The 15,975-nt window shown below is 36.5% G+C and overlaps 1 protein-coding gene across 3 annotated transcripts in view; it reads left to right on the top strand.

The window, feature by feature from the left end:
* The window catches only part of ARL15 (ADP ribosylation factor like GTPase 15), a 399,206-nt gene that overhangs the window by 156,071 nt on the left and 227,160 nt on the right, over positions 1-15,975 (top strand). The window lies entirely within an intron of this gene.

Raw genomic sequence — 15,975 nt, 5'->3', positions numbered from 1 at the left:
ACTGAAATTCAATACAATAAAAGAAAAATTAGGGGACAGGAGGTATAAGATGGGAATCTGTCTGTTCCCAAGCAAGGTTTCATTTTGCTGAAAACCCTCTGCCCTGACAATTGCAAGAATGGACATTGCAGTGAAGAGGGTACCATAGAGTTCAATGGTAACATTATAGTTCATGTGATGGCTATTCTGTAATGGTTTGAGATACAGGTAAGAGATAAAACTGTCAGGATTGGGACAGGTATGTGAGTTCCAGGCTAATGATAAAATGTTTGTCATGCAGTATTCTACTCCCCTCAATTTAAGTAGTTCTGTTCTCAGTCGAGAGACCGTTTCAAGGAGAAAGTGATTTTTCTGAGTAGAATCTGATTGTGCATCCTGGGTTGAATGCTCAGAGACAAGCTGTGGAGGGAGTTTATTCCTTTGTTGTGCATTCACGAAGTCCTTTATTTAACAAATATTTTTTGAGGGCCTCCTCTGTCTGGAAGAGGACTGGACACTAGACTGTGTCTCATCTAAGAAGGCAGGAAAAGTAGGCTAAAACACACAACAGAGTGTAGCTTTCCAGGATTCAGGGTATCTCTTAGGTGGTAGGAAGCGCATCTGAATATAAGGTACCTATGTAGCGTTTAGGGAGATTTGTAACCGAGTGAAATCAAGGTGCTTGAGAAGGAGGTAGCTTGATTGAAAATTTCAGGAGGAAAGAGTGGCATGTTTTAGGAATGATGTGTGAAGATGCAGAGCCTTCTTATACCAATAGAGGATTTCTCAGAAGTCCAATCACGTTGCATTCATCCAGGGAAAAATCTTGAAATCAGGGGAGAAATTCAAGAAGATAGACGGTAGAAATAGCAGTACTGAGTGCCACAATGTGGCCAGCATGGTGGGATGCTCGGATAGTTCTGCTTACTGGAGGGTTAATTCAAGAGATGAGCATCCCCCGTGATCCTCCCTGCCATAATGAGCTCCCGGTTCAGATGGCTCCGAGGCTCTCCATCATCCCCCTTCTCAACCTTCACTTGAATTTCTCACGTGTTCAAAATAGGAAGAGACACGAACTGGTGTTCCTTATTTAATAAGAAGAAACAGAGTGAAGTGAATTAACAGTGACCAGTGGAGATGAAGGAAAATCACTTTGGGGAGATCTTAATAAGAAACTTTGTTTACTTACACAACTGATAGTTGTTTGTGTCTGTGCATATCTATAACTTGTATGTATAACATATACATAGATCTGTGTCCTCATCAACTTCCTCTTTTGCAAGGGTGTTTCCTACATCTCTCACTCTTAAAATTTTCATTCATGCACATTTTTTTCTTGTGGCCTTTTCTTACCATTCATGCCATCATCCCAGCACAATTTATATCAAGCATGATTCTAGTTGCTGAGAATAAAAGATATTTAAAATATATCCCCTGTCTTCAAGAAACTTGTGATTTTTTATTCTGGAGACATTGTTTGATTTCAAATATTTGTTTTCATGACACTTTGGAAAATGAAATTAAGGGGGAGAGGAATAAGTTCAAGATAACAGGTGATACCAATAGAGATATAATCAGTCCAGCCTGGTGGTTTATGGGCAAGTTCTGTTTTCACTATTTTGAGAATGACTTGCTCTCCTTACCTTAGCTGTCATCCCCACCAAGCTGCACTGATTATGCCTATATTTATGTGAAATTGGAACTCTAAATATTTTTTCTATTTTTTTTTTCTTAATCCCATTTTTCTCTCTCCAGTTAAGTTCTCATTTAACTTTTGCAGCTTTGTGCCTAACGGGTGCTATTATTGTCTCACGGGTAATGAGACTCAGGATGGCCAGGCACAGAGATTGAGTGACTTGATCAGAGTTATTTGGAGAAGGAGGTGGATGTCCATTTGAGTACTTACCCAGTGTGGAACATTTTATCTCATGCCAGGCACGAGAAGTGCTTCCACATGTTATCTGCTACTGCTATTATCATGATTATGTGCACAATTTAAAGTCTTTACATGTTGGTATTATTTTGTGTTGGTATTTATTTTGTTAACACTGTATTGATAAAACACGAACACTTTACTCTTTGCTCAAAAACTTCTTTGGGACTTAATCTCTCTAACTATTGCAGCTGCTTTTATTATTGATTTTTCTATCCCTGACTCTCAAGTCAATTCTTGTTCACTTATGGTTCTGACTCCACTGTTGTAGACCTGCTCCCCTTCTGAGCTCTTCAAGAGTGGCTTCTGAATCAGTCTTAACCTCAGCTTTCCAGTCTATCTTGAGTTTTCCACAAACGCATCATTTTCATATTTTTATTCTTTTTAATTCATTTATTCAACAGATACTTATTATGTACATATTGCATGTCCAGGCTGAGTTCTAAAAAGTAGCGATTATATTGGCAAGAGAAGCCCAGTCCATGCATAGACTAGCTATTGGACACAAGGGGAGACTCTTGTCGTGTACTTGTCTCCTTGATTAAAGCCAGAGATTACTATTTACAGTCCTAGAATGAATTTCTAGATTAATCCCTCCAGTACTGGGAGGGATTTTTTAATACCATCCAGCATGGCTGTTCGGATCTCTACAAAGGACATTCTGTAGTATTGTTCAGTAAATTGATTTTTCTTTCATTTGGGAGGTTTTTATTGAAACTAATCTAAATCCTTTTTTATTTTTAATTAAGTACTCTGCTTGTCTTTTCTATTTATTATTCTGGATGTTGTGCAAGACACCTAGTAGGATCCTGAACAGACAGAAAGATACATCTTTCAACGAATTTTCTTTCTTCCTAGTAGAGGAAGCCCAGCTACTCTGTATGATTCTAGGCAAGTCCATTTTCCTGTATCTCTGCTTCCTTATCTGTAAAATGTAGTAATAAGAGTTCCTGCATTATATAACCATTGTGAGGGCTAAATTAACATAGGTCAAGTACTTAGAGATCCGTCTGGCCCACAGCTAACATTTTTGGAAGATTTACATTATAATTATGCTCTTGCTCCCCCACCATACCCCTCCAAAAAACACCTTTCAATAAAGCCTCGGCCCCTCCCCATCTCCCCCACTGCCCCCACCACCAAAGTCTCTAGAAATAACCCAAATCATGTATTGATTTTTTTTTCTCTTTGCGGTCATGCCTTGATCCCTTGTGGTCAAGATGATCTTTTTATTTTGTTTTACCTGTTTAAACTGAAAAGACAAAGGGAAGGGACCTCCTTGGAGTCTTTTTGTTAGCAGCCTAGCATAGTTTTTGGTAGTACACACATGTTAATACTAAATGTTTTTGTCCCATCTACCTTATCACCTTTCCCTCTGTTTTCAGTTTCTACCTGAAAAATCTCTTCTATCACAATGCCTCTTAATTGCTTTCATTCTGTTTGGCTTATGTATTGTAACCACATTCCTAAGGTGAATGAAGCATCTGGCATCTTTAGCTGAGTTGAAAGCACCAGTCCCGCTCTAGTGACTTTACAGCTTTGGTAATTTTTCATTTTAGAAATTTCCAGTTCTTAAATCTACACATTTGTATGCATTCAGGGATATTTTTCTCTTGATTTTGAAATTTCATGTGTAAATCGATAGAACCCAGAGAGGAAATTTTCATTTCTTAGCACGTTTGGTTTGTTACCACGAATGCATAAGGATCCAGACATTATAATATTCCTTTTTCTTTCCCTAACTGAATTCTGAAACCACAATCAGTTTTGTCAAATGACTTGTTTTCTCCCTCGGATATTCTAATGAGTTGTGTCTGAGTTGTTTCCCCACCCAGTAAACTCTTTGGCAGTCCTGTCTTCCCGGTTAACACTAGGAAAGGCAAAAGCTAAAAAGCAGTGAGCGGTCTTTTATGCTTTAGTATTTGCTGCTAGTTGTCAATCAGAAAGGAAGTTCATGAAGATTTTTGTTTGGACTTTATTTTTTTCCTCTAAAGACGAGACTACTTTTCTTCTTCACAAGGTGGCGAGGGTAGTGCAGAAAAGTGCAAGTTGGGTTCATTTGCCCATTTACTTCAGCCCATGCAATAGTGATTGAATGATTTTTGAGGATTGTCAGCTAAGCCATTTTTTTTAAAGGTTGCTTCTTTCAGCAGCCAAGCTGTTATATGAAACAGATGTTGACTCTGTCCTGTTTCTTTGTTTGGCTGAGGAATACACCGCCTCCTCACAGTGAAAGGTGCTGTTTCTTTGTATCCTGCTAGTTATCTTTGGGTGCTGTTAATCTGCCCAGGTTATTTGCATTTCTTAATTTCTCCAGAAACTGTACAGGGCAAATTTCTTGACAGGCAACCCAGGGGGCACTGCTGCCTGCTTCTTTTTCATTCTGCTGTCTGTACCCAGGCCATTTGATGTCTTTCATGAAAATAAAGCTTTCTTCCTTCAGAATCATGCATTAAAAATTTATTTTAGAAGGAAGAATGGCTCTTTAATTTTTATTTGCTGTGTTCTCCTAGTCCTATGTATATTATGATTATTGCCTCCGTATCCCCACTTACCACCTCCTGTTAAAAGAAATCCAGCTAGGGGCGCCTGGATGGCTCAGTAGGTTAAGCATCTGCCTTCAGCCCACATCATGATCCTGGAGTCCCAGGACTGAGCCCGGCATCGGGCTCCCTGCTCAGCAGAGAGCCTCTTCTCCCTCTGCCCCTCCCCTCACTTGGAAGCTCTCTCTCTCTCAAATAAATAAATAAATAAATAAATAGATTTTTTTTTTTTTAAAGAAATCTGGGTAAATAACTATGGGTTTAATGTCACTGCCTCTGAGAGTCATGCTATCCAACAGATACAGGGAGGAACCAAGACCATAGAAACAAATTGGTTGTATATTAGAAACGGTGTAGGTAGTCTGGAAGACATTATTGCCACATTGCTTTAAGTGACAAGTGAAGTTAAAAGATTGCTTGTTGGTGTAGGGGAAAATAACTTGCCATTCAAAAACTTTTTTAGACCTCTCCAAACATGGAATTCTCTGGAAGAGGTGGCAAGAAACCATGACCCTGGCAAAGGAGCATGACAGCACAGAGTGGGGGGCCCAAGAAAGGCCAGGTCCACAGCAAACCTTACAACCATACTATAAGCTAAATTATAGTCAGCTACACACAAGTAAGCATGCATATTCCAAATCTGTTATATAATTAGAAGGAAGAAATGAGGTTCAGCAAGTAGAGTGTAGCCTCAAGACACTCTGTCCCTCTGTGCATTTGAACTTCTTGTTGTTGTTTTCTTATCTGCAAAATGTAAGTTTTAATAAATCATCACTACTTATTTCCCAGGGGGTTGGGCTGGAAAAGAAAAGTTCAATTGCCTGAAGCTCCTCAAGAGATCCTTTAAGATAGACAGTGGTATTTCCACTAATTCTGTTTTTATAGTTGTGGTTCCAGTGTGGTATGTAATATTGAATGATCGAAACTTCTTGATATAGTATTGTTTCCTTATCTAGGAAAAGAACCAGACCTTTCTGGAATGGGAACAGCCAGTTAACTCCTGGCTCTCTGAGCTGTGTACTTTCTCACTTAGGCTTAGGCTCTACTAGGGGAAATGATATTGGTATAAAGCCAAGTCACTTGGATGAGAGTTGAAAGGCCACAGCTATCTGAATTGGTTGAACAGGATCCCAGGGTGGTGGTGTTCAAGCGTTTTTTACACTTGCTAAGGGAAAACTGAGCCAAACAGTCAGCAGAGCCAAATAAATGAATCTGGGGGCCCAGAAGTCTGTTACTGGCTGATGTAGACCTGACCTTAATTTTTGTTTTCTTCTGGAGAAATGCCCCAGAAAATTTTTTTTAAATTTGCCTTCCCACTCATAGTTTTGTAGAGTACTTAACGATTAACTCTTCTAAGACTAAATACGCATACACACATACACACGCATGCACACACACACATATAGAATGTTCAAGAAACTAATTTCTTGGCCTTTTGACAACCGCTCCCCGCCCGCCCCCCCCCCCCCCCTTAGAATAGGTCTCATGTGCCGGTAAGGTAGCTCCCTCACCATTGATTACTGTTCGGGAGTAACCAGGTCATGTCATATCTTCCAACTCTACCGAACTTCCTCATAGAACATTCATTCTAGGTTCTGAGCTTCTTAACTATCACAAGGGAATAGATATTTCTGTTTCTCCCAGGGGTTGCCATAATAGCAACTAACTTTCATTGTGTATTTGGTTTCAGCGTGGTATTGCAGCAACAGTGCTGAAAGTTAAGAGACCAGTATTTTTCTCTATCAAAACAAGCCATGGGACATTGGGCAAGCCTCTTAACTTTTCCAAGGCTGCTTGCTTTTCTAGCAGCTGAGGATGCTGATAGCCATTCTCCTATTTGATAAAACAGAACTAGTTTATTTTTATCTTGAAACCCATAGTGTCTATTTCACTTTGATCTCTAGGAACCATAGGGCCCACCTTTAACAACTATGCATGATTATAATGCCTTTTTTTTTTTCTATTTTCATTTAACCCCAACTTCCTCTTTTTTGGGGGGTATAGTAGACATCTCAATAAATCTGTTTTATTTTTATGTTTGTCGAGTGAGACAAGTATATGTGCATGAAATAATAACTAATACTAAGGGACGCCTGAGTGGTTCAGTGGTTGCAAACCTGCCTTTTGCTCAGGTCATGATCCTGGGGTCCTGGGATCGAGTTCCACATTGGGCTCCCCTCAGGGAGCCTGCTTCTCCCTCTGCTTGTGTCTCTGCCTCTCTCTGTGTCTCTCATGAATAAATGGATAAAATCTTTAAAAAAATAACTAATACTAAAAGCGCTTGTCACTGTGCTGTTGACTTCAAGTAGCATCACAATCTGGTGTTAGAAATACTGTAACAAGGATTGAATGCAAGATGCCATTAGGATCATATAGAAAAGACAAAGGAGACAACACAGAGGAAAAGAGTTTACAAACAATCTGGGACAAAAGTCATGGAAGTGACAGTGGGTTTGGTCTAATCTTGTTTCACCTGTAAACCAAGTCCACTGTCAACTCCTTGACTTTTGTCTCCTCTGTTTCTTTTTTTTCCTAGACTCTTTGCCTCTGTAATGTCTCTTTGTCCTTTCTGTATGATCTTAATTGCATCTTGTACTCAGTCCTGTTACAATATTTAGCATACCAGAACATAAAGTTAGGAAGAATTGAAAAGCACACTGTAATCTTAAGGGTTTATTATATTGTGATATAAAACATATCTATAGTAACAAGTGGAGAGAAATCTGTGAAGTTATGCCCCTAGATACCAAAGTAAGGCTAGACCCTTCAGAAGCAAAATGGTGTTTTGTTTTTGAATTCATTTCAGTGAATACTTAATAAATACTAAGTATATGCCATCACCTAAAGATATCATCCGTACATGGGTAAGCACACAATCCTGTGCCCATTTCTTTGGATATTTTGATGGGAGAGTAATATTGGTAATAAATATTATGGAAGTTCATAGAAAAGATTAAACAGGTTTACTAGATTTCTATAATTAGAATGACAACTTGACAGTTGTTCAAGAGATAATGTATTTGTAACTATTCATTTCTCACCAGATCAGGTTGGTTCTCTGACCTCTCTTAGAACTGAACAAAATGGAGCTGGTTAGATTTGTTTTGAGGTATTGTAAATGTGTTGCTTTTAATTTCTTACAGCCCAAAATATTGTCAAAAAACTCTACTGAAAATAGCTTCATCATTTTAATCTTGAAATTCATTGATATTTTATGGCATCGTTGTGTGAAGTAATGTGAAGTATTTATCATATAAAGTTTTTAATACATATATTAATATATAGTACTTATGATTGAAAATTGAAGGTTTGTATTTTTAATGTCTATTCTCCCTCCTTTGCCAAAATCTCATAAAATGACAAAAATCAGAAAAATGATAAGTTAAATATATAACACAGATTTAATCTACAATGAAAAAAGGAAAGCATGACAAAGACTGAGGTATAGGCAATGGAAACATGAAATAGAAGGGGAATTCATCAAGATTATTAATCAGCTTATCAGGGTTATTAATTGGGGCTTTACATTTGGAGCCATGCCTTTATTTTTCTTCTCTCCTTGTGTTAAGTAGTGGATAGCAGCTGTGTTTACCTACAAACTAAATCTTGGAAGTGGGTGCTAGACTCAGGCCAAGTCAGTGTCCTAGTAATATACTGACTGCCAGGTGGGTTAGGAAGCCCACACACACAGGAGAGAAGCCACTTGTCTGTCATTTTAATCACTGAAAGTAGGCAGTGGTAAACAAAAGAGCTGGCAAACGTAGATTCTTGAACAAAAGGTAAGCATATAATCACAGCATACGACAATATGAGGGAAATCAGCACCATCAAAGAAAGCTTACCCCATTGAAAGAAAAAGTATCAAGGACCTAGAGGTAATAGAGTGATCAGAAGAAGACATTCAGAGAGATAAGGCTTTTGTATTCATGAAAAGGAATCTAACAGAACTGGGGAAACAAAAATTTGACTTCAAAATTTAAAGCAAAAATGTCAGTTGACAGAACTCAGATGTAAATTAATAAAATGAAGGATTGAGCTAGGGAATTTCCTCAGAATGCCCTGCCAGAAGGACGGCTCTGAAAGTAGGAGAGAAAATTGAAGAGACCAAAGGAATAGTTAATAGTAGTTCTAATATCCCTGTAAGATGTCTAAAGGGAGAGTTAAAGAGAAGCTGTAGAGAATAAAATAATCAAAGAAAGTAGAAAAACCTCAAATATGAAGAAAAGATTATTCAAATTTAATGGGTCTTCTGAGACCCAAGGAAATACTTCTACCTCAACATACTGTGACAAAAAATAAATCATTAACTATAATCACAGGAACACACAAGTAATTTCTAATTTCAACATGAGAGATGTCAGAGAGAATCCAAGGATATATTTTTTTAATTATAGATTATAATTGAAGAATTGAAATTTGAATATATATCTTTAAGAATTAAGAGTAAACTTGGGGATCCCTGGGTGGCGCAGCGGTTTAGCGCCTGCCTTTGGCCCAGGGCGCGATCCTGGAGCCCCGGGATCAAATCCCACGTCGGGATCCTGATGCATGGAGCCTGCTTCTCCCTTTCTCCCTCTGCCTTTGTCTCTGCCTCTCTCTCTCTCTCTCTCTCTCTCTCTCTGTGTGTGTGTGTGTGACTATCATAAATAAATAAAAATTTAAAAAAATTTAAAAAAGAGTAAACTCTAACAGAGTAGAATGATATCTACATAAATACATTTTTAAAAACCCAAAAAGTTGCATATGTTCAGCTAATATAAAAAAATAATTGTCTTAGAGAATAGAGTAAGTTCACTAGAATCGAGTAGAATGTTTTTTCTTGTGTGGACTTTATTCATGAGAATTTTTTTTAAAGATTTTGTTATTTGAGAGTGAGAGAGAGTGTGAGACAAGTTGGAGGGATGGGGAGAGGGAGAAGCAGATTCCCTGCTGAGCAGGGAGCCCAACTTGGTGCTCCATCCCAAGAACCCTGAGATCATGACCTGAGCTGAAGTCAGATGCTTAACCAATTGAGCCACCCAGGCTCCCCATGAAAAAATAAATTTTAAGAAATAAACTTTAATAAAATACACTTTAAAGATAGAAAGCTGATATTTGATAAATTCAGCAAAAAGCAAACATGGAAAAATAGCAAAATTAATAGTCATGAGACATAGAAAACATCTATACATCAGTAATCACAATAAATATAAGTAGATTAAATTTCCCTTTTAAATGAGTGGCATAAAAACTGATTATAATCTATTTAGCTATATCTGAGTATAAGAGACACTTTGCAACAAAATGTAGGAAGGTAGAAATAAAGGGATAGAAAAGGTATCCTTAAAGACCATTGAAAAGGAAGTACTGGGAGATGAATTTCAAGCAAAGAACATTAAGAATAGAGATTTTTTATGTTAATCTATTAAGATAACTGAGAAAGCATGAACCTTTACATATTTACCCACATAATTCTGAACTATATAAAAATGAAATTAAGAAAAATGTAAGGAAAAGCCAAGAGAATCCACAATCAAGACTAATTCACCTACTTTCTTTGTAAGATATTGGATCAAATAAATAAAAATATATGAAGGATTTGAATAGCCAATTAATAAAATTGATCTAATTGATAATTATATTTTCTATTTGAGTGTAAAATTCTATGTGTTCTTTTAAAATACACATGACATTAATAGGAGATAGACAAAAATAACAATACATGAAACAAGATTTATTTTGTTTTTTTGTTTTTTTGTTTTCTTTAAATTTTTATTTATTTACGATAGTCACACAGAGAGAGAGAGAGGCAGAGACACAGGCAGATGGAGAAGCAGGCTCCATGCACCGGGAGCCCGACGTGGGATTCGATCCTGGATCTCCAGGATCGCGCCCTGGGCCAAAGGCAGGCGCTAAACCGCTGCGCCACCCAGGGATCCCTGAAACAAGATTTAAAATTAACTTTGGACACCTAGTTGGTTCAGTCGGTTAAGTGTCTCCCTTTGGCTCAGGTCATGATAGAACCCTGCGTTGGGCTCCTTGCTCAACAGGGAGTCTGCTTTTCCTTTTCCCTCTGTCCCTCTATCCCCTCCCCACTTGTGTTCACTTGCTCTCTCTCAAATAAATTTTTTTAGAAAGAAAGAAAGAAAGAAAGAAAGAAAGAAAGAAAGAAAGAAAGAAAGAAAGAAAGAAGAAAAAGAAAGAAAAGAAAGATATTACCCTAACCTTATACCATGTTAAAAAAAATAGATCATATACTTAAATATAAAACCTGAAACTATAAAACTTCTAGAAGAAAACATAGATTATCTTTGTGACCTTGAGTTAGGCAAAGCTTTCTAAGACACCAAAAGTATGATCCATGAAAAGAAAATTGGTTAATTGGATTTTGTAATATTAGGGAATGAAAAGACCATTTTTCGGCTAGGTAAACATTATTTGAAAATCATGTATCTGATAAAGAACTTGTATCCAAAATATATAAAGAACACTCAAGAATAAAAAGAAACATTTAAAAAATGGGAAAAACTTTGAACATATCCTTTATGCAAAAGATGCTTACCATCATTAGTCATTAGGGAAATACAAATTAAAACCTCCTCACATGCACATTAAAATGTCTAAAATGTAAAAGTCTGAATATATCAATTATTCTGCAAAGAATATGGAAGAACTAGAATTCTCATTCACTGCCAGTAGAAATGTAAAATGGTACAACCACTTTTTGAAAACATTTTGATAGTTTCTTAAGATAAATTCAAACCATTCTTTTTTTTTAATTTTTTTTAATTTATTTATGATAGTCACAGAGAGAGAGAGAGAGAGAGAGAGAGAGAGAGAGAGAGGCAGAGACACAGGCAGAAGGAGAAGCAGGCTCCATGCACTGGGAGCCGGACGTGGGATTCGATCCAGGGTCTCCAGGATCGCGCCCTGGGCCAAAGGCAGGCGCCAAACCACTGCGCCACCCAGGGATCCCAATTCAAACCATTCTTATAATCAGACCATTCTACTCTTAGGAGAAATGAAAACCTATGTTTACACAAAATCCTGTACATAAATGTTCATAGCAACTTTATGATAGGAAAAATGGAAACAACCCAAATGTCTTCAGTTGGTGAATGGGTAAGCAAATGTGACCTATCTATATAAGGAAATAGTATTCAGCAGTAAAAACGAATGAACTATGGGTACATGCCATAATATGAACAAATCTCAAAGTAATTACACCAAATGAAAGAAGGTAGACAAAATGGAACACATAAGGTACCCCATACTGGGATAAACTTCCATTCCATTTATAGAAAGTACTAGAAAATGCAAACTATTAATTAGTGACAGAGTGTTTTAGAGGTTGCCTGAGGGGATAGGGACAGGAGGCTGGGAGGGATGGAATGGAGGGATTTGAAGGGTCATGAGAAAATTTTGGAGGTGATGGATAGATACACTTATTATCGTGATTATGGTCATGGTTTCCCAGATGTCCATGTTATCAAAACTTATCACATTGTATATTTTAATATGTGTAGTTTATTATCTATCAATTATAACACAGTAAAACTATTACAAATATTCTATACTTTTAGAAATATCTGTGGTCAAAAGCATTGAAAGTATGTTTTGTGAAGACCTTATGGTCCTTTACTTGGATTGCTTTCCAATAAAGAATTATTTTAAATAGGCTAAGTTAATATGCATGGTTTTAAAAAAATAAATGTGACTAGGGAAAGATCTCACAAAGAAAAATATCAATTTTTGGATGATCATATGTAGTTGAATTATTAAAATTAAATATGTAAGCAGTTAAAAACTAAGATTAAGATGTTACAATGTCTATCAATTTAATGTGTAGATTTTAAAAATCTCATTGCTAATAAAAGAAGACAGATTGATCTGTCTGTGCACAGCAGCATCAATTAATCAAGGAAATTCATATGACAGATTCATTATACAAAGAGTGAGAGATTTCTTAGAATAAACCAGTTGTGGTTCATTCCATAGGGATACTCAAAACCATAGTGATATAATATTCTCTTTTCAACCTTAGCAGTTATATTTATGAAAAATACTCCTGTTGGTGATTATGCAATGGGCAAGACACAGGTCTTACACAAAGTTGGAGATGAAGGGGAGAATAACCCACAGTAACACTAAAGCAAACCAATATATTAGAAAAGCTCAGATTACAAACCACATTGGAATAATTTATTTTAAGAACACATTTTATGTGTGTGGGTGAAATAGGCTTTTTTGTTCAGGAATCTTTACAGCTTTAAATTATCTGCTCAAGCTGCTCTTAGGCCATCCAGATTGTACCCCAGGTTAAAATTTTCCAAGCAGACCTTAATTTTGGCATAAAAAGTAATATGTTTTTCTTTGTGTCATTTTCAGAAGTCTGAGCAAAATGGTTAAGATGGATATGGGTATGGTTGTTGGTAATATTCTATACATAATATGCTAAGAGAATAGAACACAACCTATTTTCTTTCTCTATACTTTGCCATGGCAATCCCAACAAGTTCTTCTTGGGTCTGCCGTGTTCTTTTTTTTTTTTTTTTTAAGATTTTATTTATTTTTTCATGAGAGACACAGAGAGAGAGAGGCAGAGACACAGGCAGAGGGAGAAGCAGGCTCCATGCAGGGAGCCCTACATGGGACTTGATCCCAGGTCTCCAGGATCATGCCCTGGACTGAAGGTGGTGCTAAACTGCTGAGCCACCAGGGCTGCCCTGCCATGTTCTTTAAGGTGATGCTATTTTTTAAATTTAGGGCATGTAAATATAAAACTTTTGTTTGTTTTCTTTTTCTTCTGAAGTCCTCTAAATAGATTTAGGTGTCAGTGAATTTTTCCTCTTACTATTCCTCTTACTATTTAGATTGTATCTAATAATTGTGGGTTGTTTTTGATGCTGTTAATCTTTTATATAGGATTGTTTATTTTTACAAACATCTATCAGGTTGTAGGCGTTAGATCTCCTTGATCAGTTGAAAAATCTGCTTAAATGGTAATTTGATAAGATCCAAATAATTGTGCCTTAAATTTAAAATCTGGAAAAATACCTGAATGTTTTACGTGTATTTTGAACAGATTTAAAATTTCCTGGTTATTCTAGATTCTACTTGTGTCCATTAAAAAAACCCCAAGAGACTCAGGCTGAATTCATTTGACTCTAGTCTTCTTAGTTCTGGGTAAGAATGAGGATGGGCACTTGCAGCTGAAATTTTATAATGGAAATGTTGGATTGCTCCCCATCTTCCAAAATTGGTAAATACAAATTCATTTTCTCAAGGTTCCATCAAAAATTTGTTTTCCCTTTCTGAATTTGTTATGTGGTTATTACTACCATGCATTTTAAACTCTTGCTAGGGATTTGGATGAGGACACAAAGAAAAATCAATTATGCTGGGGGTTTTTTGACAGAGGTGTATCAGGAATTGTACTGTGAATAAAAGAGCAACACCAAACCCAAGAATCTTTTTACCAGTGATTACTTTTTAAAATTTCTTGGAGGTTTCTTTTTTTTTTTTTTTTTTTCAGATCTTTGAAAGAATCTGTGTTTGCAAGAGAACTGAGAGGGAGGACCCCAAATCCAATCCCATGTTTCTACCTAAAATGAAAGAGTAACCAGGGCAAAATAAATGAGAACACAAACAGATGAAGTCCAGATACCCAGGAAGAAGAACCTTTTTAATTTTTTTTTTCTAAATATTTAATTATCAGCCTTTGGCATGGCTCATGTGTTTTTGTTTTTGGTTTTTTTTCAAGCAACTTCATCTCTCCTCTTTTCAAGGTCACATGCCTTCTCCTAACCCTATCCCAGGTTGGCTTGCTGTTTTGGTGTGCTGTGCCTTTGAACTTGTTCACAGTAGTCCTTTGTATTTCAGGTATTAGATATCTTCTTGACTTCTGCATGGGACCCTAACTCTTCCTTTGTTCTGTTTCTTCCTGGAAGTCAGACAGCATACAGCTTGTTTTTGTTTTTGTTTTAAAGATTTTATTTATTCATGAAAGACCCAGAGGCTCCTGCGGGGAGTCTAATGCACCACTTGATCCCAGGACCCCAGGATCACACCCTGAGCTGAAGGCAGACGCTCAACCACTGAGCCACCCAGGCATCCCAACATATAGCTTTCTGCTTGGATGAACCTTTCCACCCCACATCTCCCTTCCCTTCAGATTTTAAAATTGTGTTTACCTTCTGATCAGTAGAGAAAAAAAAGGAAAAGGAAAAAACATCAGGGACTTGTACATGTTACTTTTCCCTGATTTTTTTTTTCCCATTGTAATTTGAAAGAGGTTGTAAGATAACTATTTTTGGGTTTTCTGTTCCATCTAATTCTTCCTTTCTTTAAACTGATCACAATTTGAGTATAAATGTGTTTATTTCATTTATTTGCATTAGAGAGTGAGGGTGTGAATTTAATGAGTCTTGAAAGGTTTTATCTACCAAGTTTTTATTCTGAGACTGATAGTCAAGCTCCTTCCCTAATACTTCAAGTGATTTAACAAAAATGAAACAATTTGAAAACAAAGTTAAGAAAAGAAACAAAGGTAATTATTATATGTAATACATTGTTTACATTATTATATGCATATGATTATGTATTATGTATATTTTACATTGCCTTATGCAAAAAGCATTGAGTGCTGCCCAGATTTAAAGATCTAAATAGTTTACTTCATTTTGATTACTTGCATGCAATACGTTGTTGAAAAGAATTCTTTTTTTAACGTGGTGCTAGGATTTTTTTAGGTTGATGTGATTTTGACACCATCATTATCATCCCTAGATGCTGAGATTTTACAAAAGTCAATAGAATGCTTCTCTTCTGTCATTTACAGTATTACTGAGGTTTTTGTTTCAAGACGTGTATATTGTACTCTGCTTTAAGAAAAACCTATGTACAAAAATATAAATATACATGTAGTTTTTATTAAATAACATAATAGTATTATGAAAGAGTTATGGGTTTTTTAAAAGGTTTCACTCCAAATTTTCTTTAAAGTATTGAAATCCCAATACACTTTAGGTTTTTTGATTAAATATTGTCAAGACTGTTTCTAAGTCATAAATTGACTCTGGAATTCTCTTTTATAAATCATAGTCACTACAGTGTTTTATTAATTGCCTCATGCTACTTTTCTTTAAAAAACATACTCTCAGGCACCTGGGTGGCTCAGTGGTTGAGCGTCTGCCTTCAGCTCAGGTCATGATCCTGGGGTCCTGGAATCGAGTCCCGCATCAGGCTCCCCACAGGGGAGTCTGCTTCTCCTTCTGCCTGTGTCTCTTCCTTTCTCTATGTGTGTCTCATGAATAAATGGATAAAACCAGTAAAAAATAAATAAAAAGCATCCTTTCTTAAAAGGTTGGTAGTCCATTTTACTGAGTTTGAAAATCATTGCAATCTACTATGTGCAGCTATCATGTACAACTTTACCTTTGGTTAAATTGCTTTGGGAGAATTCTCCCATCAGTCATAATGATATTAAAATCGTATATATTCTTTCATTCATCATTTAGGACAGGGTGTCTCTGTGAAAGA

Source organism: Nyctereutes procyonoides, unplaced genomic scaffold (assembly GCF_905146905.1).
Source record: "Nyctereutes procyonoides isolate TBG_1078 unplaced genomic scaffold, NYPRO_anot_genome, whole genome shotgun sequence".
Classification (NCBI taxonomy): Eukaryota; Metazoa; Chordata; class Mammalia; order Carnivora; family Canidae; genus Nyctereutes; species Nyctereutes procyonoides.
This window is presented reverse-complemented; position numbering and strand designations above follow the sequence as displayed.